Source organism: Thunnus thynnus, chromosome 16, assembly GCF_963924715.1.
Source record: "Thunnus thynnus chromosome 16, fThuThy2.1, whole genome shotgun sequence".
Lineage (NCBI taxonomy): Eukaryota > Metazoa > Chordata > Actinopteri > Scombriformes > Scombridae > Thunnus > Thunnus thynnus.
In genome coordinates, this window is record NC_089532.1 from 23,566,270 (window position 1) to 23,594,043 (window position 27,774).

A 27,774-nucleotide genomic window follows, 5' to 3' on the forward strand; every position below is an offset into this window, starting at 1 on the left:
ATTTGACTACATGAAAGTTTAATATTACAATATTATTACTAGTTATATTTATCCAATATGACACAGACAACCTGAAATAGTAAAACACGCACAAAATATACACAAGCCAACACAACCAACTTACTTGCATTAAAATACAAGTAATATTGGGGCTGATTTGAATATTATTAGTTTTGCAGGTATTTGCTTCAAACCAAAGTATTCAACAAATGAAAAATTTGACCTCATGATGGAGCTAGAGAAAGAGTTAAGGGAAGATATTACAATTCATCTTGTGTGGAATACGAACGACTGTACCAAATTTGGCAGTCCATCCAATAGTTCTTTAGATATTTCACAAAAAAGTTGCAAATGTCAGCTTCATGGTGGCAATAGAGGAAAGGTAAGGGGATTATCAAAGTCATTAGAATTCATCGTCTGGAAAATCACTAATGTGACTAAAAGACATTAGACTAAAAGACATAGATTTTGAGTTTGTGGTCACAATATTGACAATAGAATGGCCAAATAATGCATTCTGTGGAGCAGACATGTAAAACATCTTGGTTTTATTAAAGCACACTTAGACAGGAATAGTATTGGCAGAAAACAAACTGAACACCTTCCAGCAGACAGAGAGTCTTTTTTTTTAACAATGTCTTTATAGATTTTTCATTGTACAGATGTCAGCGTTATTGTGCAATATATTACACTGCAAGTTTTTACTTTAACAAACAACACCCCACCCCCACCACATCCCCACACACCCCCACTTTCAATTCTCTCTTATAACATCTCCCTTGCTTTTAGAACCAAAATTTTACAGAGAATTTTTGTATCAGTATTTATTAGACTAATAGGACACATATTCTCACATTTAGCATTAGTTTTATCTGGTTTTGGAAGCAGGATAATCAAAGCCTCTCTCATCGAAGCGGATAGATAACCTTTAATGTAAGATTCCAAATACATTTCGTATAGAGGAATTATCAATTTATGTTTAAACAAATCAAGTCGCAGGCCATCCAGCCCTGCTGATTTTCCAGCCTTCAACGCACCTATGGCTTCTGATATCTCAGCTATGCTTAGTTATTTATCCAGAATTTTCTTACTTTCCTCAGAAATTTTGGGAATGTTAGGTTTGTCTAGAAATTCAGTGGGTATCAACATTAATAGTGTACTCTCATCTGTAGACATTTTCAAAGAATTTTTTAAATGCTGTATAAATTTCCAACAGATCAACTATAGTATTCCCGTTTGAACCTCAGTGTTAGTAATTGCCCTCTCTGTTTGCTGTTTCTTGATGCACCATGCAAGGACTATGCCAGGCTTTTCTTCTCAATTTCAATAGTTTTGCTTGAGCCTCATTAAATTTGCAGCAGCCTTATCAGATGTTAACTCATTGTATTGAGTTCTAAGTAGTAATAATTGCTTGGAGATGTCATGTTCATTCTGCCCTTCCTGAAAACTCTTGTTCTCAAGCACTTTGATTTTATCCTGTGTTTCTCTTGTTCTTTTGCTTGTGTAACTTACAATTTGACCTCTAATAAATTTCTTGAAGGCTTCCCACCTAGTTGTGGCAGAAGTCTGGGATGTGTTAATCTCAAATATCAATTTGTTCTCCTAAAAACTGTAGAAACTTTGAGTCCTGCATCCATTTTAAATGAAATCTCCAAAGTTGCCAGATCAACTTTGGTTTCACATAGACCATAGATACAGCTGCATGGCCCAAGAGGACTATGGTGTTGTAATGGCAGCCTCTAATATTAGAGCTGACAACAAAAAGTAATCTATTCTAGAATAACTTTTGTAAGTACTAGAATTACAGAAAAATTCTTCCTTTGATGGGTTCAGGTGTCTCCATATGTCCATTAAGTTCATTTCTTTTATGTATGGCTTTCCTAGATCTCGTGTGAGTGTTATCCACTCCAAAAGATCTATCTTTTCTTGGATCCAGGACACAAATAATGTCCCCAGCAATAATGTACTTGACTGGCAATGTTGAAATTCTCAAAAATGAATTGAAAATTATTTTTGAAAAAAAATTAACATCATCATTATTTGGTCCATACATATTAATGAATTAAATTGTGCAGAAAAAAGATGACCTTGGCAATATTCTCCTGTGGCAATATTAAGTTACCCCTTCAACCTGCAATGGAATAGATTTGTGTATTAATATCATTACACCTCTAGAATTATCGGTATTATCTGCCTCTCTAAGGCCTGAAATGCTTCCGTCTTTGAGGTCAAATTGTAAATAGTATTAATTTCAGGATTAGCAACAGAACAGGAATAGCCATGACTACTCAACACACCGCCGTAAGTCCCCGACAGAAAGTGTTAGTATTTAGAGGTTTGTGTGGTCGAGGCAAAGATTATTGAATAACCTTGAGATGGTGCTTGCTCTAAACATGGAAGGGACATTCAGCTTGAAATAACCCCCCTTTAAGCTTCTGGTTTCTCATCCACCTTACTTTCATTGCTGACGGAAGAAAATGTGCCACACCAAATTACCTCTAACCCTTCACATCATCCATCACGCCTTGATGGAAAACTCTATTACCACTGACAACGCAACAGTTGGATCATATTGCCGAGGGCAGAAGAAATGGAGCTCTGCCATAATGTCCATTAGCAGTAGAGGTGTTCACTTGTGCTTTATGGAGCAGATATAGGCAGTGGTGGCCTAAAGGTTAGAAAAGCAAGCTTGTGACTGGAAGGTTGTCAGTTCCCCAGAGGGATAGGATAAATCTGGGTGGGGAAAGTGAAAAAGTAGCGCTTGCCCCTCCCTCATTACCACCACTGAGGCACCCTTGAGCAAGACCCTGATCTGCTCAGTGGCCGGCAGATCAGATTGTGGTTGTACTGGGAAGCTTCCAGGTGTGAATGTGTGTAACTGCTTGAATGTGATCAGGGCGTTACTGCAAAAGAGAGGCTCCCTCTCAATGAAACTTCCCTGAATAAATAGAGGTTAAATAAATATGAAATGTATTGCTGTTGGTACAAGAATAAATAAAACAAGCTTCATTGCACATTGTATGTTAGATAGAAATGTCGAAATTCCATTAAGAAAACGTTCACAGATACAATTCTAACATGACCTCGAGTCAGTGATTAGTTAGTGCAGAAACCAGTCTATCCTTCCCTCCTTTGTTCTGTTCAGTTCAATTCAGTGGTCCATTAATTACTTAAAAGGCCCATTATCAGTATTCAGTGACCAGAGACATTAAAATCCATATTGACAAAGTAATTATTTTCTCATGTTAAAAGTGCCTTGTGGAGTTTTCCTCTAAACAACCTAGTTTAGGATTTAGTAGCATCTAGCGGTGAGGTTGCAGATTGCAACCAAATGAATACACCTCCCCTCACTCTCCCCTTCCAAGCGTGTAAGAGAACCTGTGGTGGCCGCAAAACTCACGAAAAATGTGAAAGGCCCTCTCTAGAGCCAGTGTTTGTTTTCAGACATGGTGATGAAACAAGGCAGCCTTCGTGAAAGAGGATCGGCTCCCTTTATAGATATAAAGGGCTCATTCTAAGGTAACGAAAACACAATGATTCTTATTTTCAGGTGATTATACACTAATTAAAACATACTTATGAATATTATATTCCATTTCTGCCAAGTCCGTCTGCCACTAAATCTACATACTGAACCTTTAACAAACTTTCTTATTAGACATTTGCAATATATTTTGAGTCCTGCATTGATAACATCTATGTTTACTAGATTGCTGTCTTAATCCTCCCTGCCTTTATTGGCACATTGCTACAGTATGCTTCAAAAACTCCACAGGATACCTTTAAATGATCACTATCACGCAGTGAATTCTGTCCTTCTGCTGTGTTTGGCATTAGATAATAGAGACATGGCACACTGGCTCTCATCCCTGAAACAAGAGCAGAGCAGATGTGCAAAAAAAAGTTATCAGGGATAAATTACACACGTTCATGTATTCAACAGGGTTTTAGTGACACTTTGTGTTTATGAACAAACAATACATGTCTTTTTGCCTTTTTGATGAAACATGCATGAAGTGGGGTGCACAGCTCAAGGACTACAATACTTGAGGGAAACTACAAAATGCAATTTTAGTCAGTGTTCAGCTTTTACTCATCATCATGGACTGTATAAATTTGCTAAAATGCTCTTGAGTCATAGAGAAGTGGAAACATGTGAATATTGGACAACAGCCACCATTACCTGTTGTTTTGGGGGGAACTCACTGCTCCTCCTGTAATTTAAATCCTGTCCAACTAATTCTAAATAGGATCTGAGATTTTAGACGGGAAGAGCTGCTATTTTTTTTAATCAACTCAGTGTGAAATCTGACTTTTGTGTGAAAATGGTGACAGTCAAAAATGTCTCTGCTAATCTGATCGAAGGAAACATGCTAACACCAACATATAGGTTTGTTTAGGAGCCAACATGATGACAAATTGCAAAATTTTGGCAAAATAGATCACCCAAAGTTGCACCATTAAAAGTTAGTCAAATTAGCTATTAGCAGTTCCTGTTTGCGATGTAACCATGGATGAGAGACAACTACCACGGGATTACTTTGATACTGAAGAAAACTTTAAAATGTGACGATTCTCAGGCAAGTTCTCAAGCCTCCTTTTTCCATGATTTCTAAGCAGATTTATGGAAGTTTATTCACGATGGGCATCAGAGATAATGATATCCTAAGGAAGAATAAGTCACACTGAATGATATCAGTATGTATTTCATGTCTGTGTGTTAGGATTTGGCTGAGTTATGACTCAGAGAAGGAGTATGATTTTTGACTCAAAGTCACCTCACGTAGTAGGCTTATCTTTACCTCACCTTCAACTTTCTTTTTTTCCCCCCTTTTCTCTTCTAAAGCATGTTCTGTGATGTTGACCCATAGGAGCACAGAGAGCTCAAACATGGCACAGTGAAAGAGGAATGATGTGCTGTTGGGTGCACCACTGAAGTCGGTCCCTGGCATTTAGCTTCAGATCTCCCAGGTGATAAAACTGCTCTATTTCTGTTCCATTTCTTGCACAGACAGCTTTCACCTGCTCAGTGTCGGGTGAATTGGCCACTGTGACCATAGTGTCCTCAACAGAATATTAGGCTGTTTGTTGACAGCATTGAGCATTACCTCGATTTCTGCATCACTGAACTTCTTCTGCTTCACTTGCTTCAATGCTATGTCAGTCCAGAAGACGATGTAGGTGAGTGATGATCTCCACTGTGTAACATGGCATGTAGAGGGCGGTGCCATCACATTAATTCAAGATAAATATGGTTCCATGAATACACTCTCCATTTAGAAGTAAATTGGACTTCATCAATATTCATACAATGAGTTCTTTTCATTTTATTATTACAAACATTTAATGGAGAATTTATGAACATTTCAAGAATGAGACTCAATATCTGTAATCATACATAATCTATCTTTGAATATCAGACTTCTTCTATAGACGTCCTGCTGCAGCACAGATGCCAGTTTAGAATTTTACCGACTTCCTTCTCAATGACTCGTTAGATGTGGGTTATGATAATCATATGTAGATGACATGGAAATGAAAAATTACCACTATTGTTACTGGAGCAGCATCAGAATGCAACCCCAGCACTTTTACGATATGGAAATGAGAGAAGTGTTTCTAACTGTGAATATCTGAGAGTAGACTGAATATAAAAATGCCCTCTCTCTGACCTTAATTTAACAGAGCGTTTTCTGTTGACCTTGATTTAGTTGCCGCCCCACTGCTTTTTCCTCGAGCCACTGAGGGTTAGATGTGATTATGGTAAATTTGATCCTGTAAATGAGTCTAAATGATGCTGTCAATTTTACGGAAACTCAACATTAGTATGACTGATTAGGTCAGATTTAGGTTAAATAAATCACTTGTTTCCACTGTGAACATGAATTAAATATTAAAGTGATGTAAATGCATCACCTGTGATATACGTAGAGTGTGATAGCTGGATTATTGGTACAATGAGAGAGGTAATTTTTTGAAGGAATTTTTTTTTTACATATTTTTGTTAAAGTGCAGTATGACTTAAGCATTTAAAGGATTTGGCTGGCAATTTTCTCTATTTTTCTTTTTGTCAACAAATCTCATGTGCAGAGCAAAACCAACAATGAGTTGATCTACTAAGCATTATGCATGTATTAAAAGCCTTATATATCTTATTTCTCTGTGCCGTACACCTCTGTTGTTGTCCAAAATATAATTATAATTTATTGTTAATTAATAATAAATATAATAAATATAATCAAAAACATATGAGTGACACTGCTACACTGGGTGACATGTTCCTTCTCCCCCAAGGCAATGGTTAGCGTAGTTTATTTGGAAATGGCTCTAAAGACTAGTAACAATGATCAAGTTTTCAGTCTCCGGAGAGTAGTTCTGTGTACGGCAGACACGACTGTGTACGGGCAGAAAGGCGGTTCTGTTTACAGTGCTGCACTAGCTTGTTGTGCTACATATCCAAACCTCTTGTTTGTAATACATTGTGCATTGTAAATAACTATAAAAAACTCAATTTACTGCTCACAATTGAGTACACTATTGAGTGTCTATTATATAGGGAGTAGAGAATGAGGGAGTGGCAGTAGCACCGGATTAAAGGGGACATATTATGCACACTTACAGATCTATATTTTTAATATGGGGCTCTACTGGAATATCTTTGTATGATTTATGATTGATGACTTTATGCAGCCCCTCAGTCCAGCCTCTGTCTGAAACAGGCTGTTTTAACTCCTGGCTCCTAAGGCTCCTCTCCCTAGGAACTCACTCTGCTCTGATTGGCCAGCTCTTGGAAGCTGCACCCCAGGAGACTGAGCTTTTGACTTGCAAGGAGTGTTTCCACATACATTAACCTGAAGTTTTGGAACTTTGACCATTATGAGCATAGATATCAGACGTCAGAAAAACACAAAAAGCATAATATGTCCCTTTTAAAGTAAGGTACGTATGTTATAATCGGTATATAACTGTGCAGTGAATTGAAATCCAAAGCACATTCCTCATTGTAGCAGTAGATGTAACACACATAAGCACATTTTCTCCTTTTCCCAGATGCCAGAATGGGTAAAGTAACAACAGGAAGCCCTCATATAGTCTACATTAATTGTGGATGATGTATATTGTTAATAATAACAACTTCTCAATTTAACCCAGTACAGAGTGTCTCACTCAGATTAGATTAAAATTATATGTTGGTGTATTAGTGTCTACTGGATAAATAACTCATATCACAGAGAAACAGACACACATAGAGCTAACTGTAATTTATGTAAATGTAATTTCTACATTTAGACACGCATTGTATAAGTTCTATAGCTCTCAAACAAGTTATTCAGTGAGTGCAGACATCAGAAAAAAGAACATTTATAGAGAGTTTAATTTATCCTCTATCCTTCCAAACCACAAACACAGCTTTTCAGTGATTAAGAATCAAATTAGGGGTAGTTTTCATCCTGTGCTAGAATGAAATGTTCACCTCTCTGCTGTTTCATCAACAGCATTATACCGTAATCCTTTTATTCTGATCACCTTTAATGAGGCACACACGTATCTCAACCAAGGGTAAATAAGGGAAGACATCCTCACTGTCTGTATTGATACATTTAAACATAACACTTCTGGCACTCCATTAATTAACTGCACCAGAGCAGGCTGTATGGGGAAGGGCTAATGTCCCATCCTGGTGTTGTAGGTAACCTGACTGGACATAAACAGCCTTTCTGATCTACCAGTGGACAGTTTATTGTCTAATGGTTTCCACAGCGGGGTCACTGATAATTGGCCTGTTTAAGAGGTCTAGAGAGCAAGAAAAAGAGAGCGGGGGGTAGAAGAAACAGCAGATATTCTGTGATCTAATGATGTGATTACCTCTCGACTTCAATTAATCAGTTCTTCCATCTTTCTTCCAGAATACAGTTACACAGCTTAAATGAGACAGGGTGCTGACATGTAACGCATTGGTTTAATAAGACTTCGTTATGTGCAGATTGGTGAGAACTTTTAACTGTTGTGCATCAGTGCAAAGAGGTTTAGGAAGAAGCTCTTTGACAAGATAACACATTCAAATAATAGTTATTAATATTCAAATAATTTTCCCAGTTCTGAGCACTTTAAAGACTTCCCATCCTATGTTGCCTTAAAAGCTGAAGTTAATTTGGAATTTACTTAAACATGACCCGATGACATCATGGTATTTACAGCATATTTGGCCACCTGTCATAAGTGCCATTATCGTACTGGCTAGCTCCTAATGAATGTTGTGTGATCTGTATTGAATGTGAAGGTTGATTTTGTAAGAAAAAGACCAGGCATGTCAGTATTGTTTTAAGATGGACTTGAAAAAATTAACCTGTCATTTAAGTTGTAGTGAAGGTGGGTGGGTGAGGGTAGAGAACGAGCGTTATGATTGATAAAAACATAAATGTCAATTACAGGTTCAACCCCCACACCCTTACTTTCCACCTCGCTACATAAAGGGCACACTACTTCCTGCTTTTGCACTGATTGTTGGCATCTCACGTAAATCATATCAGATAGCATCTGTGCTGCTGACTCATGTGACAATGATTTCACACCCACAGTAAAGCACACAGAGTGAAAAAGAGAAAAGAGAAAACTCCACCTGCCCTCGCAGTTTCTTCATCCCCCAAATTCAACAAGATTGAAAACTTGTAATTGGTACTTTCAGACGGCCTCTCTGACACCTGTTGATTCTTCCTCTAATGAAAGTACCTCTCATCTTTCCTTGTTCTTCGGTGGGAGTAAAAATAGAAACTGACAGGGGGGAGTGATGGATAAAGACTCGAGACAGCAAATTAAAAAGCTGCTTTCCCCTATTTTTAGGATGCATTACAAGGAGAAAATAGGAACACTCTGCACTGCTTATCTCATTATTTGTGATAGCATATATTTGTCTGACCCGCTACGTTAATCCCCTCTCTTACTACAAACCTCTACCGAGTTTTAAATGTAATCATTTGCACGATGCTCTCTTTAATTCACATTTCCAAAAACCTCATCATGTACCTGTGATTCACAACAGCCTCCTTTTTATGAGAACACAACCACTCCAGCGGACTTCAATAAGAGTCATTCAGAGCGATTCTCGTGCCTGAATAATTTACATCTTCTCTCTCCTCAGTTCCTCTTACTGTACAGTCGCGGATGCGCGTGTCTCTATCTCTCCCTTTCACACACACATTACATTCATTTTCATTACTTAGAGAGCTCTTCAGTGTGTGGGGAGAGAAAAAAAAAACTCTTTAAACATCTTAGCCCTTTCAAGTGTCAATCATCAGAAAAGAGGAGGAGGATGTAAAGAAAACAGGGAGGACATAGGCAAGCTTTCTGTGTAAATCACCAGAAATGAAGGAGACGGAGAGGAGGAGGAGGAGGAGGAGGAGGAGAAAAGACAACACGACAAAGCCACGAGAGAGAGCTTCTGGCGTCAATCACCAGCAGATGAAAAAGGGGGAAGTGGAAGCAGAGGAAGACGAGTGCAGGAAGATGTGTTTAACATTCTCAGTCCATCATTTAAAAGTGTGCAAGATGAATACCTTCCTGCTGTTTAAGTGTGTGGAGGAAGAGGAGAAAAATGGCGCCATTAGAAGGAAAATAGGATTTGTAGCCACTAGAGAATCTCACTGCGGTATTACCTTGTTGGATTGGAAACATGACAGATGGACGTGGCAAAGGATTTACGCGCGCACGCACACGCACACGCACACACACACACACACACACACACACACACACTCTGCTGCATGTATTTATTAGAGGAGTAATTAACTGTGTTCAGTAGTCTGGAGTATAGTAGTCTGTGTATCTTTATGTTTGTATGAACTTGTCACAGTGAACATGTTTCATTCATATGGTGCTTCGACAGGTCTGAGGAGAGAATAAACACACTTTTTCAAGCCTTAAGGGACAGTTTCACAATTTTAAAGACTGTTTTAAAACAATAGTCAGGTGTCCATATGTACACTGAAAGAGGTTTTCCTCGCTGTAATCATTCCTGCTGTTCATACTGGCTGTTAAAAGATCCCCTTCAAATGTGCTTTCAATGTAAGTGATGGGAGCCAAAATCCACAGTGTGTCCACACAGTCATTTTGTGCAAAAATGCATTTAAAAGTTGATGTGAAGCTTATATGAGGCTTCAACAGTCTGAGTTAGTCATATCAAGTGGATATCTGCCACATTTACAGTCTTTTTAGCATCAAATTCCCTCTTTTTGTGTTTCCTCGGACAGTGTTTCGTTGTCGAGCTGTGGTGGAAGTATAGTAACAAAAAGAGGAACTTTGGCACTAAAAAGACTGTAATGTTGAAAGATATCTACTTGATTTGATTAATTTAGACTGCTGAAGCTTCATATTATGTGGATTTTGGTTCCCATCACTCACAAATGCATTATGAAGGGATCTACTAATGGTCGGTATGAACAGGAGGAATGATTACAGCAAGAAAAACATGTTTCAATGTTCATCTGGGCTCCTGACTGTTGTTTTAAGACAGACTTGAAAAACTGTGAAACAGTCCTTTAATAGTGTAACAAACACAGACATATGGCATAACATATACCTTTCCTTGAAATAAGGAATGGTGTGTTTGGTTTTTCTTCTGCTAAGATAAATTGTAGTCCAGATGTACCACTCTAATGGGCAATCCACACAGGAGGTGTTTCTTTACATCCATCACTTGCTCGACTCATAAAAAAGATATCAATCTGTCTTTTTTTATACTCTGAGCCAATTTTTTTGTCCTCTGGTGTGCTTAGTAATCTCCACAGAGGCCTGTTTAAATCATATGAATCTCCCATTGTTTATATGATCTGAACTTATTAACAGTATCTATAATGACTTCTTGGAGACTACATTAAAACAATTTTCGTCATGAGTCAGCCTGGTGAAGACAGTTTGGCTGCCTGACAGAGGTTAAAGTCATAAAACTGTCAAACTGGTGTAGCGTCCTCAGTGCTAACCAATAGTAGTAGTAAGACACTAACATCTAACTAGGTCCGATGAGCAATTGTCTTGAATAATTCAGGGAATGAATTAATGTACGATTAAACAGTGACCAGTTATTGCCTCGACTCATACACAATAATACACAAGACTTTAAGTTTTAAAGAATGGAAAATAAAAAACAAAATAAATAAATCAAATAAGAAAATAAACAGAAATAGTCCGTTATGGAGGTGGAAATTCTCCAATGAAATGTTCTTTGGTTTACTGAATGTCCCTTTAATCCGTAGGGACTCATTATAATTAAAGAGCTCAAGAGTTCAGTTCAAAGTTGTTTAGTGTTGTATCTGTTCCGTCGTCTAATGTCACTACTATCACTACTACTCTAATAGGATAATTAGTGTGTGTCTTATCTGTAACCCAATGAAAATGGGTATCACTTTAAATCAGATGTCCTCTGTGAGCAGTTCCTACGGTCTGGCAAACACCGTTTCTCCAACTGGCCACAGGGTCACAGGCTGGGATCGCCATCTTTGATTCTATCTGGTCACAAAAATCCAAACTACACAGATAGTGCAGGATAATAAGTTATTCAGTTCTCTTTATGTGTCTAAGATGAGATCTCATTAAGTTCTTTTCTCCCTCAGAATATCATACATCATATAACCAGCAATTATATATATATAGGATATACTTGTACTACAATGACCATATTTTAACAACTGGTAATTTTAACATGAACAATTTACAATGAATTTCTTTAAAACAGATGTCTTTTTAACTTTAACAATAAATTATTTACAATGAATTTTCCCTTCCACATCAACATTTGTATTCTTAAAGTAACAGACTGCTTATTATGAATTTCTAATGTTAAAACAATTAATATTTGAACATTTACCTAAATTATTTACTGTATTGTTACATTTTTATGCACCATTTTAATGTACTGATAACTTAATCATGAAAATGAACTAAATTATCCTTTGTAATTCACTTAAAATGTGTATCTAGCGACCAATATTGGTTAAATTACCATTTAATGGCATTTCAAAACACAACAGTGCACAATTCCCGTTAAAACATGACGATTTCAATATTAGAAAACAGTGCAATAGTCCTTTAAAGTTTTGACAGTGTTGGTTGCTCCATTAGCCAGAGCTAGCGATTAGCTTAGCGATTAGTTTAGCCGTTAGCAGCTAGCGATTAGCAGCTAGCGATCTTTTCAGACTATAAATACAATGAAACAGTTGCACCAAAGCATGTAATAAACATTAGACCACATTTTCACAATCATCGGTTGGTTTTTATTAAAAGTATTTTGACTCAGCAGTAAATTTAATGCAGCTTTCCTTCACAGTGGTTAACAACAACAAACAAACAAACAGACAACATGGCAACTCACCGGAGTTTTTCAACATTAATAACTTGACAGAAGTTGTTTCCCTCTCGCTCACAGTTGGACCTCTATTAAAAGAGCAACTTATTAGCATTGTTATATGAACATTAGTCTGACTTTTATGACTATTTTGCGGTGTTTCATACCAGGAATTGCTCGCTTTTCTGTTGTTTACATGCTCATACACGTCTGCTGTGTTTGGGAGCGCTGCTGCGGTAAAACAAAGAGGGCACGTATCTCCCTCAACATAACAGGCGCACAATGTATATGCGCCCCCTTGTGGGAAAGACATGTAATTACATATATGGGTTTTGTAGCCCTCTAATCCATGTGGGTTACACTGGTTTGAAACAAGAGTACTTTCACTTCTCTCTCATTATTAAGGGATCTTCTAATGGCCAGTATGAACAGGAGGAATAACTTAAACGAGGACGATGTCATTGCAGATGAAAACTTTCAACTACTCAACTACTCCTGTTGTCTAATTTGATGAAGTGGACTAATGACGCATCTTATTCCTGATTGGCCTGATACAGAAATGCTACATTTGTAGAGCATGACATGTTTCCTGCTGCTGTTGCGATGTACATAAACACTGCTCCAAACACTGACACTCTCCAAACAGTCAGATACTCAGCATCAAGCAGAAGACTGAAGTCAAACATGCCACCAGCTGTTCAGCCCACCATCTGACAGCTTGGCTGATGAATCAGCTGACTTTGAAGGTCATCAATCATACTCAAATAAGTCAATGAAGTGCCCTTTATAATCTGACAGCTCACACTCTACTCACTCTGCTGATCATTCATGCCACTGCTGCACACTCCCTCCATTCCACCTGTACACAAGATGCTGCTTGAGCCATATCTGAATTTCTTGGTTTTTATCCTTTTTGTCATTTTTAATGAAGGATTTGTCTTTGAGCTTCCACATTGGTTGAATTTATGAGGGGAGAATATTTCCCACCACATTCAACTGTGTATCCATGCAGTAAATGGTCCAAAGTCTGTTAAATTTTTCCAGACCAGGGTGAAATTCATTTTCAAAGTCAATACTTCACTACAAAATGGAGATTTACACAGACGCAATGAGCTGTGCAGTTTATATACTGTAAATGCACCCATTTAACATTAACGGCAACTTAATATTCAGCACCTTATATATATAGATATATATATACAGTATGTATACGGCATGTAAAATTAAACTGCAGAGGTCAATAAGAAAAGTAATCAATTCTCAGGAACTTATTGAATAATATACTTTATCCCCTGCTTACAGGATGGCAGTGGAACATTGAAAGTTAGTAATGAAGTTGGGTTCTCTGGAGAAAATCTCTGTTCAGGAAGAAAATGAGTAATGCTCTCCCTCCTTAAGCAGCTGCTATTAGGGTGGTCTATGGTGAGGAAATTAACATCTGACTTCCCACAGGAGTTGTTCTTTTTCTAGATGTAAATGTGTTTAACCTTCCCGCGCCATGTGACCGCTGTATGCAGGCCTCTGGGAGAAGAAAATTCTGTGCTCTGAGTCAGTGAGGAGTTAAAATTAGAAATTCACAGATCTGACTTTTTTTTTTCTCCTGATAGCTAAACACAGCTTATCTGCTCCCTTTGTCACCAAATTAAAATGTTATCTTTTGCATATGTTAATTATGTTGTTTTAGACAGTTTATGAGATTATGTTATAATGAATCAACCTCACTTAATTTTGATCCTGACCTACTTGACAGAATCAACATCACACTCAGCTTGTCTGATACATGAAAAACACATCCTGCTGCAGGATTACTGATATTGTGTACAGATGACGACCTTACAGACAGCGCTGAGCCAATGCTGCACTCGCTGTCCTCTTTGTGTTCACAGAACAGCTGAGGCAAACATTGCAGCTCTTCATCAAATATTCACTTGTGCATTGCTTCGTCTTTTTTTCTTCTTTTTCAAAAGTACATAGCTCCTCCATAGTGTGTTTTTACTCCAGTACCTAAAAGTCTGAGGTTATTTTTATCCATGCAATGTTTTAAAAACAACTTCCTGAGAAAAAAGTACAGAAAATGTACTTAATGAATGTGGAATTATGATTCTCCAAAGATACACTGCAAACATACGTAGAGAAGGGTGTTATGGGTACCTGCAGCTTGCAGAGGCTTGCGGAGGAGCTGATGTGCACACCTTCCAAATTTCAACAACACATAGTGCAGATCTGAGCAACATGCAAGTTAATTGCTGGATTCAGTTGTTGCTGGGAGGTGGGTCTGAAACAGAGACGAACAGACGCTGAACACATGCTACATACAAGTGTAAAAGAAACAGTCATGCAAATGTCTCCTGTGGACGTTCGCCTCTGTGCAGCCCGCAGAACCATGGTCGGTTTTTGTTAACCACAAATGGAATTGTCAACACCTTCAGTTTGACAGTAAAGGCCTCCCACTGCCTTCATGTTTAAAATGCACTTAGTGTGAAGCACATAGTGGAAGTGATGAATAGCATCAGGAGCCTGTCCCATCAAAATTATATCACCACTACAAATCACTGGCAGAGAACTGAAAAATTATTAATTTTTTGTCACATCCTGCCAATGTCCAGTTTGCTTAGTATGGCTGATATTGGAGCCTATACGTATCCAAAGGAACTGATCAGTGTATCTGGAGTTAAATATGATAAATAAATATGATTCAATGCTTTATGCTTTAATGTTTAACTGTAACACCGTTTTTGCATACTATATGTACTAATGATATTTGACACATTTTAAGCTTGAGAGGCCAATACCAACATTTACATGAAAATGTGCTGTAAACTACAACTCAGCAGTGTTTTGTATGTTTTAGTCCTAATCTGGTTGGAGCCTTATTGTCAGTACTGTAAGTAGATTTTTCATTTAAAGACCAAATACAGCATCAAGACCCTTATAGTTGTTATTTGAAAGGATATCACTCAGAAATGTATTGATAATGTTTTAATACAGACTGCATCTGATGAACTGCATTTAGTCTGAGACTGGAAATGATCGTTAACTGTACACTGCAAGAATACCAGAACACAAGTGAATTCCCTTAACACCAGCTTAACAATTAAGAAAAACATTTTTTGTATGTCTAAGATAAGAAACATATGGTTGTTTTTAAATGGATTTAAGTTTGTGTCTGCAAAAAGTTTTAGTCTGGTTTATGGTCTGTGATCACACAGTGCAGGCCTATAGTATCTAACACTGCAGGGACTTCATGAGGATTTGGCAGCATAAGAAATTCAATACTTTCATACAAGATGAAACTTTCGCTGTCAAAACCATATCCAGAATAATTCTGCAGCCCTATTTAATTTTCTCACCACCCAACTTTAGGTCTTGGCCCAGTGTGTGTGAGAGAGAATAATCTACAGCACCAATGTATAATTAACTGGAAAGGTCAAAATATCCATCTGGTTTTCAATTAGACTGTTATCTCCTGAGAATGAATCTAGTATTTGACTTTTTTCTATAGAATGGAAGTCACCGAAGTCCGAGAAATTAATGTCTCCCATGTCTGAACCAATCCCCCCAAGAGTATTCATCCTCACTTATACACTGGGTTGGATATGACATCTTTCTCATGTTGAAGTTTATCCAAAGGGTTTCTTTTTCTTCTCTGAAAATTCATCCTCTGAATGGGTTTAATTTGCAGCGTTTTCATCACAGGCCTGGTTTGATGCAGTAAGGAAAATGCACTGTTTATTTAAAAAAAAAAAAAAAAAAAAACAGACTATAAGACTACATGCCTCCTGAATCATCTTTCTTTGAAAAAGGGCATGAAAAGGAAAAATAGACAAATAACTGTGTTGAATGTATTATAATGTTACAGATTAGTAAGTGAATTCACGTGATAATACTGATACAAAACATGAAGACTATATCAAAGGGGGCCTGTTGGTTCCTAAATAACATTAGCTAGACCTGCAAGCAGGTGTACTGGGTCCAATTGACCAAATTCTGAAGCAAAGGTGTTACAACTCAAAATGACAACTAGTATGAGGCTGCTCTGCTCTGGCCTTGGACCACAAGAATCATTAAATCTGGGTCTGAGTCATAACTTTTCTCAATTAATCAAAGCTAACTAGCGAAGTTTCAGGAGCAGGACCACACCTCAACCGCACCCCTTCCGGCAATCCCATAAATACTAACCAAACCCTCTCCTCCCCTTTCACTCTCGCATTCTGCTTCTGAGCTGAAACCATCCACATCGCTTAGAGCGCTTAAAAAAGTACTATGAAGAAACTACATAGCTTTGAGCTATTTCATCTTCCACTCACCCTTTCCATCATGGATGTCGTCTCCTTATCCCCACAGGATGACGATCTCTTTGGATGGCATCAGGACGACCAAGTCAAAAGTTTCAGCCAGCCAACGCCAACGGATCCCGCTATAAACTTCCCTGCCGCCTCTGTGCCCGAGACTCTGCTTTCCATGGTCCACAAGCCATTCAGGAAGCAGGCGACTCCAGCAAGCCCCGTCTCCTCCACAGTCCATATCCCACCCGTTTCATCTCTCCTCAACACACAAAACTATAGTTCATCTGACGAATCCTCGTCGTCTCCCAGCCCTTCTCCTTCACCAGCTAAGAGAGAGCAAGGCAAATCAGAGACATCCCATAACCGCCGCCGCCGACCCCCAGCCCACCAGCATCACACTGACACTGGCTGCTCAACCTGCAGCCACTCGCTGTGCCACCACGCTCCAGCGAGGTCCCCCAAAAGTCTGCCCACTTCAAGAATTTCAGATTGGGCCATTGGGATTGGAATTCCATTCCACCACACGGACAACAAGGCAAAACTATTCAATAAACTAATGTCAGCCTGTTGCATACACCTTTCCGTAAACACTAGCCATCTTCCGGGTGACACCATTATGCGAAAACTAAAAACACATAGTGATGTCAGAGCCCTTGTTGAAGAGACAGCACAATTACACCCTCCAGCCAAAAGCCAGCGGAAAGGAAAGCATCAGAGGAAAAAACAACATTGCACACAGTCACTTACTTCCGATGAAGGCACTGCCATTCTAGGACATTCAATCTTCCAAATGACTCTTCACCACTGGCATCAGGAGCCTACAACATCCTGGGCAAATGCCATAGCAGCCCATGCCAATCAGTGCCTACTTCCACAACAGCCTACAATGGGGAGCCCGGCACTGGGATGCTGGCGCCCCCCGCTATTTACTCCCAAGAACTGCAGCAGCCTGCCCCGGCCGGGGCCTCTGACATTGGAATGCCAGCGCCCCATACTGCCCCTATCTTACATCCACAGCAGCTTGCTTGGACGGGGGCATCCAGCACCGGGATGCCAGCTCCCAGTTTTGCCCCACAGCCCACGCAGCAGCTAGTTTATTCCACCCTTAACTCTGATATCCCTTCGCAACCCATTCCAGCCCAACAAGCACCCAGCAACTTCACCCTGTACACAGCCAGTCCTCCCGGACATCACCTCAATAACTTCATCTCCTGTCCTGCTCATGTTCCCACCAACATCTGTAAACAGATCCTAGATGGTAATTACATAGACCTAGCACTCCTCCTGCCTTCCCCCCACCTACCTCCCAGATTTCTTGAGGGGCACGAAGAGTGTCCCCACTCCAAAGGAAGAACACCAGCCCGTTCCAGGGAGTTTACTCCCGCAGAGTTCGCGTATGCTTTCTCACTTTTCAGGGACGTGCTGTGCTCTAAATTTCCCACCCGTCGTCAGGAACTTGATGATCACATATCCACCGTGCTAAATCTGGCCCTCCGCTTTAGTGGAAATGATTTCTACCAGTGCCACATTCAATTCGCCTCTGATGCCGCAACCCACCTAAAACAGTTCAACGAGGCCACACACTGGGGCACACTTGACACCAAACTGTACTGTCGCATCTTCGCTACCCATACAGTCCTCACATGCTCCCTCTGTGGTGCATCGTCCCACCCCACCTCCTCCTGTTCCATCCCCGCCCACGCCAGGACACACTGAATCCAACCCAAAGCCTCTGCTTTCTCCCGCTTGACATCAGCGGCCCCACCAGCACCCATACCCCCAGCGTCTTCTGCCACTTCCGTCATCTTTCCCCTACCTACTGGCACCGACAAAAGAGGCAGGCACATCCTGTGGCAAGGTGGCCAGAACATGTGCAACTGTAATGATACTGAATGCACTATGTTGCAGTGCCGCTTCCTCCACATCAGCTCCTTCTGCGGAGGTGGCCACGCCCTCCTTGTGTGCCCACACAACCCCACCTCACAGAAGCTAGGTAAGCACCCGTCTACACCCATTAACATTCCCGCCTTGGCCGAAGCACTTCATAATCACCCCGATCCAGCTTTTGTCAAGTTCCTCATTAATGGATTTCAGGAGGGGTTCCACCCCTGAATCTCTGCACTACCATCCACCTCCTTCGAGTGCAAAAATCTATAGTCCACCATAAATGAGGCAGTCGATCACCTACTCTCTAAGGAACTCAAAGAAGGCTTCATGATCGGCCCATTCACTCATCCTCCTTTCCCTACCTTCCGTATTAGCCCTCTCGGCGTTGCGACCAGGAAATACTCCGGGAAGAAACAGATTATCATCAACCTCTCGGCACCACACGGCAGTACCATTCCCAATATCAACAGCTTGATTCCAAGTGAAGACTTCTCCCTTAACTACGCCACCATCAACTGCCATCACCCTCATCAAACTTGCTGGCAAGGGGTCTTGGCTCTCAAAAGCCGACATCACTAGCGCTTTCAAGGGTTCTCCCCATACACCCTGACTTCTGGCGTCCACTGGCAGGCGCATACTACTTTGCCATCAGGCTCACTTTCGGGTGCAAAAGCAGCCCTAAACTCTTCAACACCTGGTCCGAAGCCCTTTGCTGGATCCTCTCCAATATTCATAACATCCTGTTCCTCGTCCATCTCTTGAACGACTTCCTCATCATTTCTCCTCCCTCATCACCACCCGCTTCCGGCCTGCTCACCCTAACTTCAGTGTTCTCGGACCTCGGGGTTCCGCTGTCTGCGGAAAAGACAGAGGGCCCCTCTACATCCCTCGAGTTCCTGGGAATCACACTCGACACTAATCTGTTTCAAGCTTCACTCCCAGTTGAGAAACTTAACCGAATCAGCCTCCTGATATCAAACTTCCTCCTTGCCCCATGCTGCACCAAACGCCAACTTCTCTCGCTTTTGGGCCACCTTAATTATGCCCTTCGCATCATCCCCCAAGGACGAGCCTTCATTTCCCACCTGTTGTCCATCACTTCTTCTGTCCCATCACTCTTGACTCCCATCTCTCTGGACAGTTCAAGGCAGGCCGAACTTTGTCTGCGGCTCAACCTCCTTTCCAACTGGAACAGGATAGCAGAATGGCCCCCAGAGTTGGCAAATGAGTGCCAAGTCGCTTCTTCCACTCCATGTGGAATCCACCCCATAATAGCCGCCACTGTCCTGTGGGGCCACGAATGGTCCCGCAAGTCCATCCTCATTTACTCTGACAACCTCGCAGTCATAGATATAATCAACAAAGGTCGCTCCAACTCCCTATCCATCATGCCATTCTTGCGCCGCCTAACCTGGCACTCAGTTACACACCATTACATCCTCCGCGCAGCCCATGTTCCTTGTCACTCCAACACTATCGCTGACTCTCTTTCCTGTTTCTCGTTTCAGAAGTTCAGAAGCTTGGCTTCGCACGCAGACACCCTGCCTACTCTAGCTCCTCCATATTCAGCACTGACCTTCAACTTATAAATCCCGCCTTAGTACCCCTGATCATTGACTCCCAAAACATCATCAACAGCCTATCACCCTCAACCCTCTCATCATATTGGACAGCTTGGAAAAGTTACCACTACTTTCACGATAAGCACAACATAACCTTCCCATCATTCGATCTCGTCACCCTGACTTGTTTCATAACCTATGTCCATTTTGTCATGACTATTAAAAAACAAACCATTAAGGTCTACCTGAGTGGCATCAGCTTCATTTCCAAACTCATAAGTGGCAGTCCGAGCTTGTGTACAAACCATCCTCAGATAACTTCACTCCTCAAAGGTCTCCTCCGTCAAGAACCAACCAAAAGCCCTCACCACCTACCTCTTACTGCTGACTTTCTGTCAACATGCATCCACACCATCTGCTCCGGGTACAGCGCTCCTCCTCTAGCTGAACGCTAGAAGCCACATTCTTGCTCGCCTTCTTCGGTTTCCTCAGATGCTCCGAATTCACCTCCTCAACCTTTCACTTCACTTCGACCACCACCGCCATGCTTGCATTTCAGATCTGTCCCTTTTCTAAGATGAAACCATGGTCTTCTACTGAAAGCAAACCAAAACCAACCAATCCGGTCCACCCACACCTGTCCTCTACTTCAAAATCCAATCGCCCCTAATTCCTTTCGAAACCCTGGCAAACTACTTGATCTACAGAAAATCTCAAAGCACCATAGCAACAGATCCTCTTTTTATATCCGAATCCAGCCAAGTGGCTACTAGATTCTGGTTCCACCAACACTTCCGCCACATACTTTCCCTCTCCGGGATATCCCCCACTCATTACTCCGTACACTCCTTCAGAATCGCAGCCGTCACTTCAGCTTCCCGCAATGGAGTCCCAGGACATTTCATTCAACTCATGGACCAATGGTCCTCCCAAACATACCATTGTTACATCCATTAGGATCTCAAAGATCTCAGAGCTGCTCAAGCTCACCTCAAGTAATAGAAGTTTTTGGGGGTCCGTCGCTGCCCAGGCGTTGCAGCGGATTCCCTGTGAAGCTTCCCCACACTGCATACTACAAGTAAGCCAACGGAATTCATTCACCATACCATTTGTCTTCAATAAAATCACTCAAACGTATCTTGTTGATGGTGTGGTCCTTGCTAATGAATATGTTTTTCATGTCATTCACAAGTTAATTGTCTCTGGTTTACGTAGTGTTCTCTGCAATACACTTTAAACTTAAAGACAAAAAATAAAAATGTTTATATTAAGTATCTCATGCATGGATTATATATACATGTGAACAAAACACATCATGATGAATGAGTATATTTATTATCTACAAACTAGAATCACGTTTTATTTTCAGAATGACATGTATGTAAAATAATATGACCAGGAATTACAAAAAACCCTCATAAGTGTAATGAATTTAATAGAATGAAAGAATAGATATGATCTTCTAAATTAAGTAGGAGCAATAGCAGATTATTGAATTTGAATCAATGGATTAATAACAATGAAATGAATCAGAAAAATGAAAAACACTTCAATGTAAATGTTTTGCATTAAAACTAGATTTGTCATCTGTTTGTCATCTTTTATGCAATGAATCTGTGTCCTATGAACTGTCAGATGTCTTTGGCAGAGAAGAGGCATTTTTTATAAGACTGCAAATGTGTAAATGAGGACAAAAGACTCCTATTCCTTCTTCAGTGTAATTGGTATGCTGGATTGTAATTTTCTGTAGATTCATTTATACAGTGAATGTCTTGCCAACGTGCACAGATCACTAATGTTGCACCAAAAAAGCTTTTAGTTGCACTGGAAAGTTTTTAGTGTCAAATATCAAATATGGCAAATATCAGCTACCTGCAATATCTGGCCATGAAACGCCATGTCAGTAATACCCCCAAGCCAAGATTATTTTGCAAAATCACCTCACTTGCACAGTAAAAGTGCGACGGTTTTACAAACTAAGAATGACTGTTTGGAGCAATAGAGCTGTGTGCATGCAAGTCTGCATTAATGGAAACAATCTCTGTGTATGTCATCCTCCAGTTCTCAGTCAGGTCATCATCTGTTTGGATCTCCTTAAAACCTCATTAGGGCTGTCAGCACACATCAATGCAACCATGACAACAGCTATCCCATTTTGTGAAAGAAAAGATTTTAACAGTGTGTGAGTGTGCATTGGTACATAGATTTGCTACTTTTAACAAACACGTCTATATTTATTGAGTTTGTAGCTAAATAAATGCTTTTGAAAAGTTAATTTTTTGCAGTTCAATTTTAAGTGCATGTGCTGCCGGCTCCTTAGTCAGCAAAGGTCTAAATAGAAAAATCATAATTATTTATATGATTTACTGTATTTCAGCAGGTTTGGAGAGCAGTTAGTCTGAGGCCAGTTTAACAAACAAACACAATTACTGCACTAAAGTTGGTGTCCAAAGACCACAACTGATGAATTATTTCAATATAGTCATGTTTACTGCTGCTCTCCCGGCAATTTATTGCCGCAAATGAATAAAATCTAAGCAATGAGTCTAAAAGTGCTATTTAAAGGAAAATGGATTGCGGGTAAAATCAGTGCCATGTGTCTGTCTGTCCTTCTGGCTGTCAGTGTTTCATAATTAACTGTCAACCCATTGGCTAGTTGGATGGTTATATTGATTCTGATTGGCTTTTATCCCCGTGGGTTCACTCTAATAGCTCTCTGCCTCTCGTTGAATGTCTCTCCCTCTCTGTCTTTGTCATCCAATTGGCCTATCTCGCCTCAACGCTGCAGGCTGATTGGTCATTTTGGCAGACAGCTGTCTTTGATGTTAAAGACGGTCTTTGTAGCCGCTGGTGACTGTGTGTATGTGTGTGTATGTATGATATTACAAACTGAGACCAGGTCCAACAACAGTAATTTTAACAGACAGTGTCCTCGTACTCTTGCTCTACACTCTTTCTCTCTCTCTCTCTCTCTCTCTCTCTCTCTCTCACACACACACACACACACACACACACACACACACACACACACACACACACACACAATAAACACATCATTCAGTTTAACTGCAGGCCAGTAACAGCCTGTTGTAGATGACAGCAAACTACACACACATGTACACACACACACACACACACACACACACACACAGCCAGAGAAACAAACCCTTGTCTACAATCATTTCTGAGCTCAGTCCACTGCACACCAAGGGTGACAAATGTGTATTGTTTTACCCAGGTCTCCTGAACACACACACACACACGCACACACACACACACACACACACATACACACATACAGGTCAATTTCCATTCTCCAAAGCATTGGAGTCAACCCTGAGCTTCCTAACATGGTGTAATTAACCCCAGACTCAGTTCATCTACCAATATAAACTGATGTATTGTACATGCACAAACAAAGTAATTATTTTAATCTGCAGCTTCTGTTCACAGGAGAGGTTTAGGTCCACTAATTGAGCAGGTAAAACTGATAGTATGTTATTTTACCCCGATGTTTTTCTGACAAGATACTCCAGTTTGCAGTTTTTTACAATCTCTTACATCCTTTTGTCCAGTCTGTAGTCACATTTTCAAAACTCTAAACACAATTAGCACAACACCCATCTGTTGTGGACCATACCGTTAACGCAATTCATGTTGTTTTCACAGAATATACAGTCAATTAACATGTTTCTAAAATGTTTAAATTTTCTTTACATACAAGCTTACCCAAAAACAAAATTTAGGATCTTTCTTGTCTTATTTACAAATGCTTGTACACAGCATGTTCAAAACCTCTACATTGAGAATTTTTTTCTGCCTGGAGGTGGAAAGTGTATGATCATTGGCCACATGATCAAATGTCCCTCCTGGATGCAATGGACACCAGCTACAGAGACACCTGAGCTGAAGACTGCCAGGGGTGGATAAGGCATACCAAGCATTTCTAGCCAAGGCGTATAGGCTGGTCGACATAAGATGTGATGTGGACGAGAACATGTGGCAAAATGCTGAAGATCGTATAGATTAGAACAAGACTGTGCATTTTTTCTCTTCTGTGCCTTTTTTGACTGTAATTGGGTTTTTTATTTTTACACATTTGGTCATATATGAGGATTTTTGTTGATCACTGGCAGCAATTTTATGTTGCTAATACAGTAAAGCCTTTACTGCAGCAATTCTGTCACTATTTTTTGCTAGTGTACATTCTAAAAAGTAAAGATGACTCATTCACTTTTACTAGATAGTATGTTGCCAAAAATGCACGCATTCGACATTCAACAAGACTGGTTTACAGTAAAAGAAAACTGAATTATAAAAAACAATTGTCTACTGTGCAGGTAGAACTGAACATGAAAACTAATGCAGTTTTTGCAATGCCATCAGCTGTTAGTATTTTGAAAGTCATGCTGTGATTGACCATATGTTCCTCTTGGATAGAAAACATGTGCTAGTGTTTTAAAAGAATGATTTGATATTTAGTCGGGTTTGCCTTTCTTAAAATTAACTCAAAGTCTCCCTCCACTCAAAAATATGTTTTTCTTCTTGTTCCTTCAGTTGGATGTTTGAGCTTCACGGTGCAGAATGATGTATGTGCAGAGTTTGACACTAGAGGGCTGTTTTCATATTCATGTGCTGAAAGTGGAAAGTTTCTCTGAGCTCATTGAAAATCTATTTTAAGGGGTGGGCCTACAAGTACAATAGTTTGGAGCCAATCCTGGTCCAATATTCAACTTACACAATTGTGATGTGGAAACTTGAAGCCTACAGTGCAAAAATACTGAGAATGAACTTTACAGTGAAGTAGGAGACATCTTGTGTCCAGCAGTTAAACTTTTGAGATGAAATAGATTTGCATATTTATAGATTCTGGTGTTTTTCATGAGGGAGAAGGAGTATCTGTCATTTTAAGGATTTTAACAAGATAATTTAACTTTTTTTGTAGAAAAACTTTATAATAAGACAAATTATTATTCAAAGTAGAGTATTACACACACATCTTAAAACATGTGTGGAAGGGGTCTTTAACATTACATATATAGCAAAAACACCAAAAGTAAATCCAGTGAAGAAAATGTGTAGCCTCTTAAGGAAAACATTCCCCTTTATAGAAAAGCTTAACAAATCTCTATGAAAACAGTCAAACCCATGAAAATGCACACACTTCAGGAAGTGTCAGAGAAATAGGAGATCCAACACCAGAAGTGTCAATGTAGGCTATAATGTCTTTATCATAATTCAGCAACAACACTTTCACTACTACATTAACACAAATAAACAATGCAGAATATCTTTGAGCTAAAAAATAAACCCACTACTGCTCCTGACTTCTATGTAGGCTACTGTAAATTGAATATTTTTTTTATGTTTTAATTGTTTTATGTATATATTTATATATTTGGATCCAGTGCAACAGCAACTCTTCCTGGGGTCCTTAAAAAAATATTATTATTATTATTATTATTATTATTATTATTATTATTATTATTATTATTATTATTATTATTATTATTAACAACAATAATAATATAACTTCATGTGATAATGTAATAATCAAAAGTGAGCAAAAATAATATTACATACATGTATATACATATAAGTAAGCAGGTAAAAAACACAATATCAGATTAAAAGATCTATTACCTAGTTGGTTGAAAAAGTAAATATAATAATGCGTAAGTCAAAAGTGAGGGTAGAGTAAAACAATTCCCAAGTATGTGACTACTGTATGTAAAAGAAGGAATAAACAGCAGAATCTTAAAGAGAGCAAGATGACCTTGAGGTTGCCTCTTTTTTTTTTGCTCAGGCAGCAGGAGACATACACTTTGATCTCTCCTGACTTTCTCTAGCCCTGGCAAGACTCCAAGGTATCATACCCTGGTCCATGACCTGGACCAGGTTTTCCTGCTCACATGTATTCCTCTCACATACCTTCAACTTCCATGCAGAAAAATCTCTTTTGTGTGGTTCAGGAGCAGGGTCAGGGGTTGAACCAGCTGCTCAGCACAGTAGTGCAGAGGGAAGTGATGTTGCCCCAAAAAACAATGTAGCATGACTGCCCTGCTCACTCTGCTCCTGTTGAAATATATTATCCTGAGGACCCCAGGGGAAAAGCAGCAGATGTGTGGTATTACAGGGGCTAATGGTGGTCTAGAAACTCATGATGGCAGCACATTTTAACATTCCCTCCATGCTGGCCAGGGACACGTCCCCTCTCATTAAGTGAGGTTAAGTCCTGCATTCACACAGAAATATGAGTGGCTCAAAACCACGTTATTCTGAACTTAATATTTAATCAGATGGTCTTGTAATCAGTTCTGTCAGGGTTGCTTCTCCAAAAGACCTCATAGGAGCAATAAAGAAATGTATATAATATATCTGGACCTGTAGACTTGCTTGAGAAAAATCTGCATATCATTAGTGGAGATGCTCTCATATGGGTGTGGGTCTCTCTGTGACTCTGGGAGGAGTTTTCATGAGTCTGATGATGTCATCAGGGTGATATCTGCTTTGGCTTAGAGTCTTTATGATTATTATTTATTTATTATTTTTAACAAACACACAAACACTGATTGAAACTGAAGGTGTGGAATTTGAGTGACAGAGGCTTTAACAAGGTATGGAAGAAAAGATGCTATAGAGTTGCTTTATGGGAAATGTAGGATTCAGTGCTTTTGGAGCTTGAACCATACTAAACACTAGAAATCAGTACATCTCAACTTCCGCTGCATCAGTTTTGACCATCTTTCTTTCTTTAATCTGTCTCTTGTGAAACTCCCAACATTATGGAAGCACATTACTAAATCACTGTACTGTACTTCTGTACTTCATCACTTTCTGCGTCATGCTGACGAATTGTTCCAAATTATGAACTAAACTGTGGCTCTTTTTTATTCATCCTGAGGTTCTGTCTGGTTTGTGAATAATTTTTCTCATTAGTGTTTGCACCTTGAGAATAATGTGTTAATTGAGTTCAGGTAGTGGTGCTGTGAGTTAATTAAGCTGAATGCCAGTGTTTTTTTAAATGAGTACATGTTTCAACCTGCAACCTGAGTATCGCACAGAAGGTTTGACACAAAATATCCTGCATGTGTGAAAACAGGTTAAAAGTGTTTGTGGCCCCAGAGAATGAGTCTCTCTCTATGTAGTTAATGTAATGGATTGTGACACTTTGTCCATAGTCTCAGTGTGTAGGCGACTGAGGAAAAACTTTTCTGCTTCATTATGTTTTGTATTTTTTTCTGCATTGAGAACAATGCAGTGAATTGTACAAAATGGGTTCAGCTGATAGATTGGAAGGAAAGAAGGAATGACGGGGAATGTATGGATATATGTATGGATCAATTCAGAAACGGTCTAATGTTTAAAGCAATGCAGAGACCAAAGTGCGAAGAAAACGGCAGTGAAGGTGGAAAAGAGGGATTGAGGGAGATGAGAAAAGAGAGAAGAAAAGGAGGATAACATGTCACATACTGCACTTTACATAAATAGACGCTTGTCAGAGTGAGAGCACAATCAAAAAAGTTGAAAGTCGTGTGGGACTCTGCGTCTGGTGTGTGCAAGAGATGACACGAGGCGACAGTGAAGTGTGCGTGTGTGTGAGCTTTCAGAGCTCAAAATGTCAACAGCATGGCATGAGAGCAGAGACACTGAAAGCTGTTTCCCTAATGCCAGTGAGATGATGCCAGGCCACAGGCTGTGT

General features: G+C 39.8%; 2 long non-coding RNA genes and 1 pseudogene across 2 annotated transcripts; 1 reads left to right on the plus strand and 2 right to left on the minus strand.

Annotated features, from left to right (window-relative positions):
* Positions 1-9,753: 9,753 nt before the first annotated feature.
* On the minus strand, positions 9,754-13,445 carry LOC137199949 (uncharacterized). Its single transcript, XR_010931887.1, has 3 exons — positions 12,505-13,445; positions 12,365-12,426; positions 9,754-11,521 (listed from the first exon to the last, which is right to left on the minus strand). It is a non-coding gene; the product is annotated as an uncharacterized lncRNA (long non-coding RNA).
* Positions 13,446-13,484: 39 nt separating this feature from the next.
* Positions 13,485-17,110, minus strand: LOC137199950 (uncharacterized). The gene is made up of 3 exons (XR_010931888.1): positions 16,645-17,110; positions 14,489-14,612; positions 13,485-14,391 (listed from the first exon to the last, which is right to left on the minus strand). It is a non-coding gene; the product is annotated as an uncharacterized lncRNA (long non-coding RNA).
* A 1,412-nt stretch (positions 17,111-18,522) lies between these two features.
* Positions 18,523-21,027, plus strand: LOC137200205 (uncharacterized; annotated as a pseudogene).
* Positions 21,028-27,774: the final 6,747 nt, after the last annotated feature.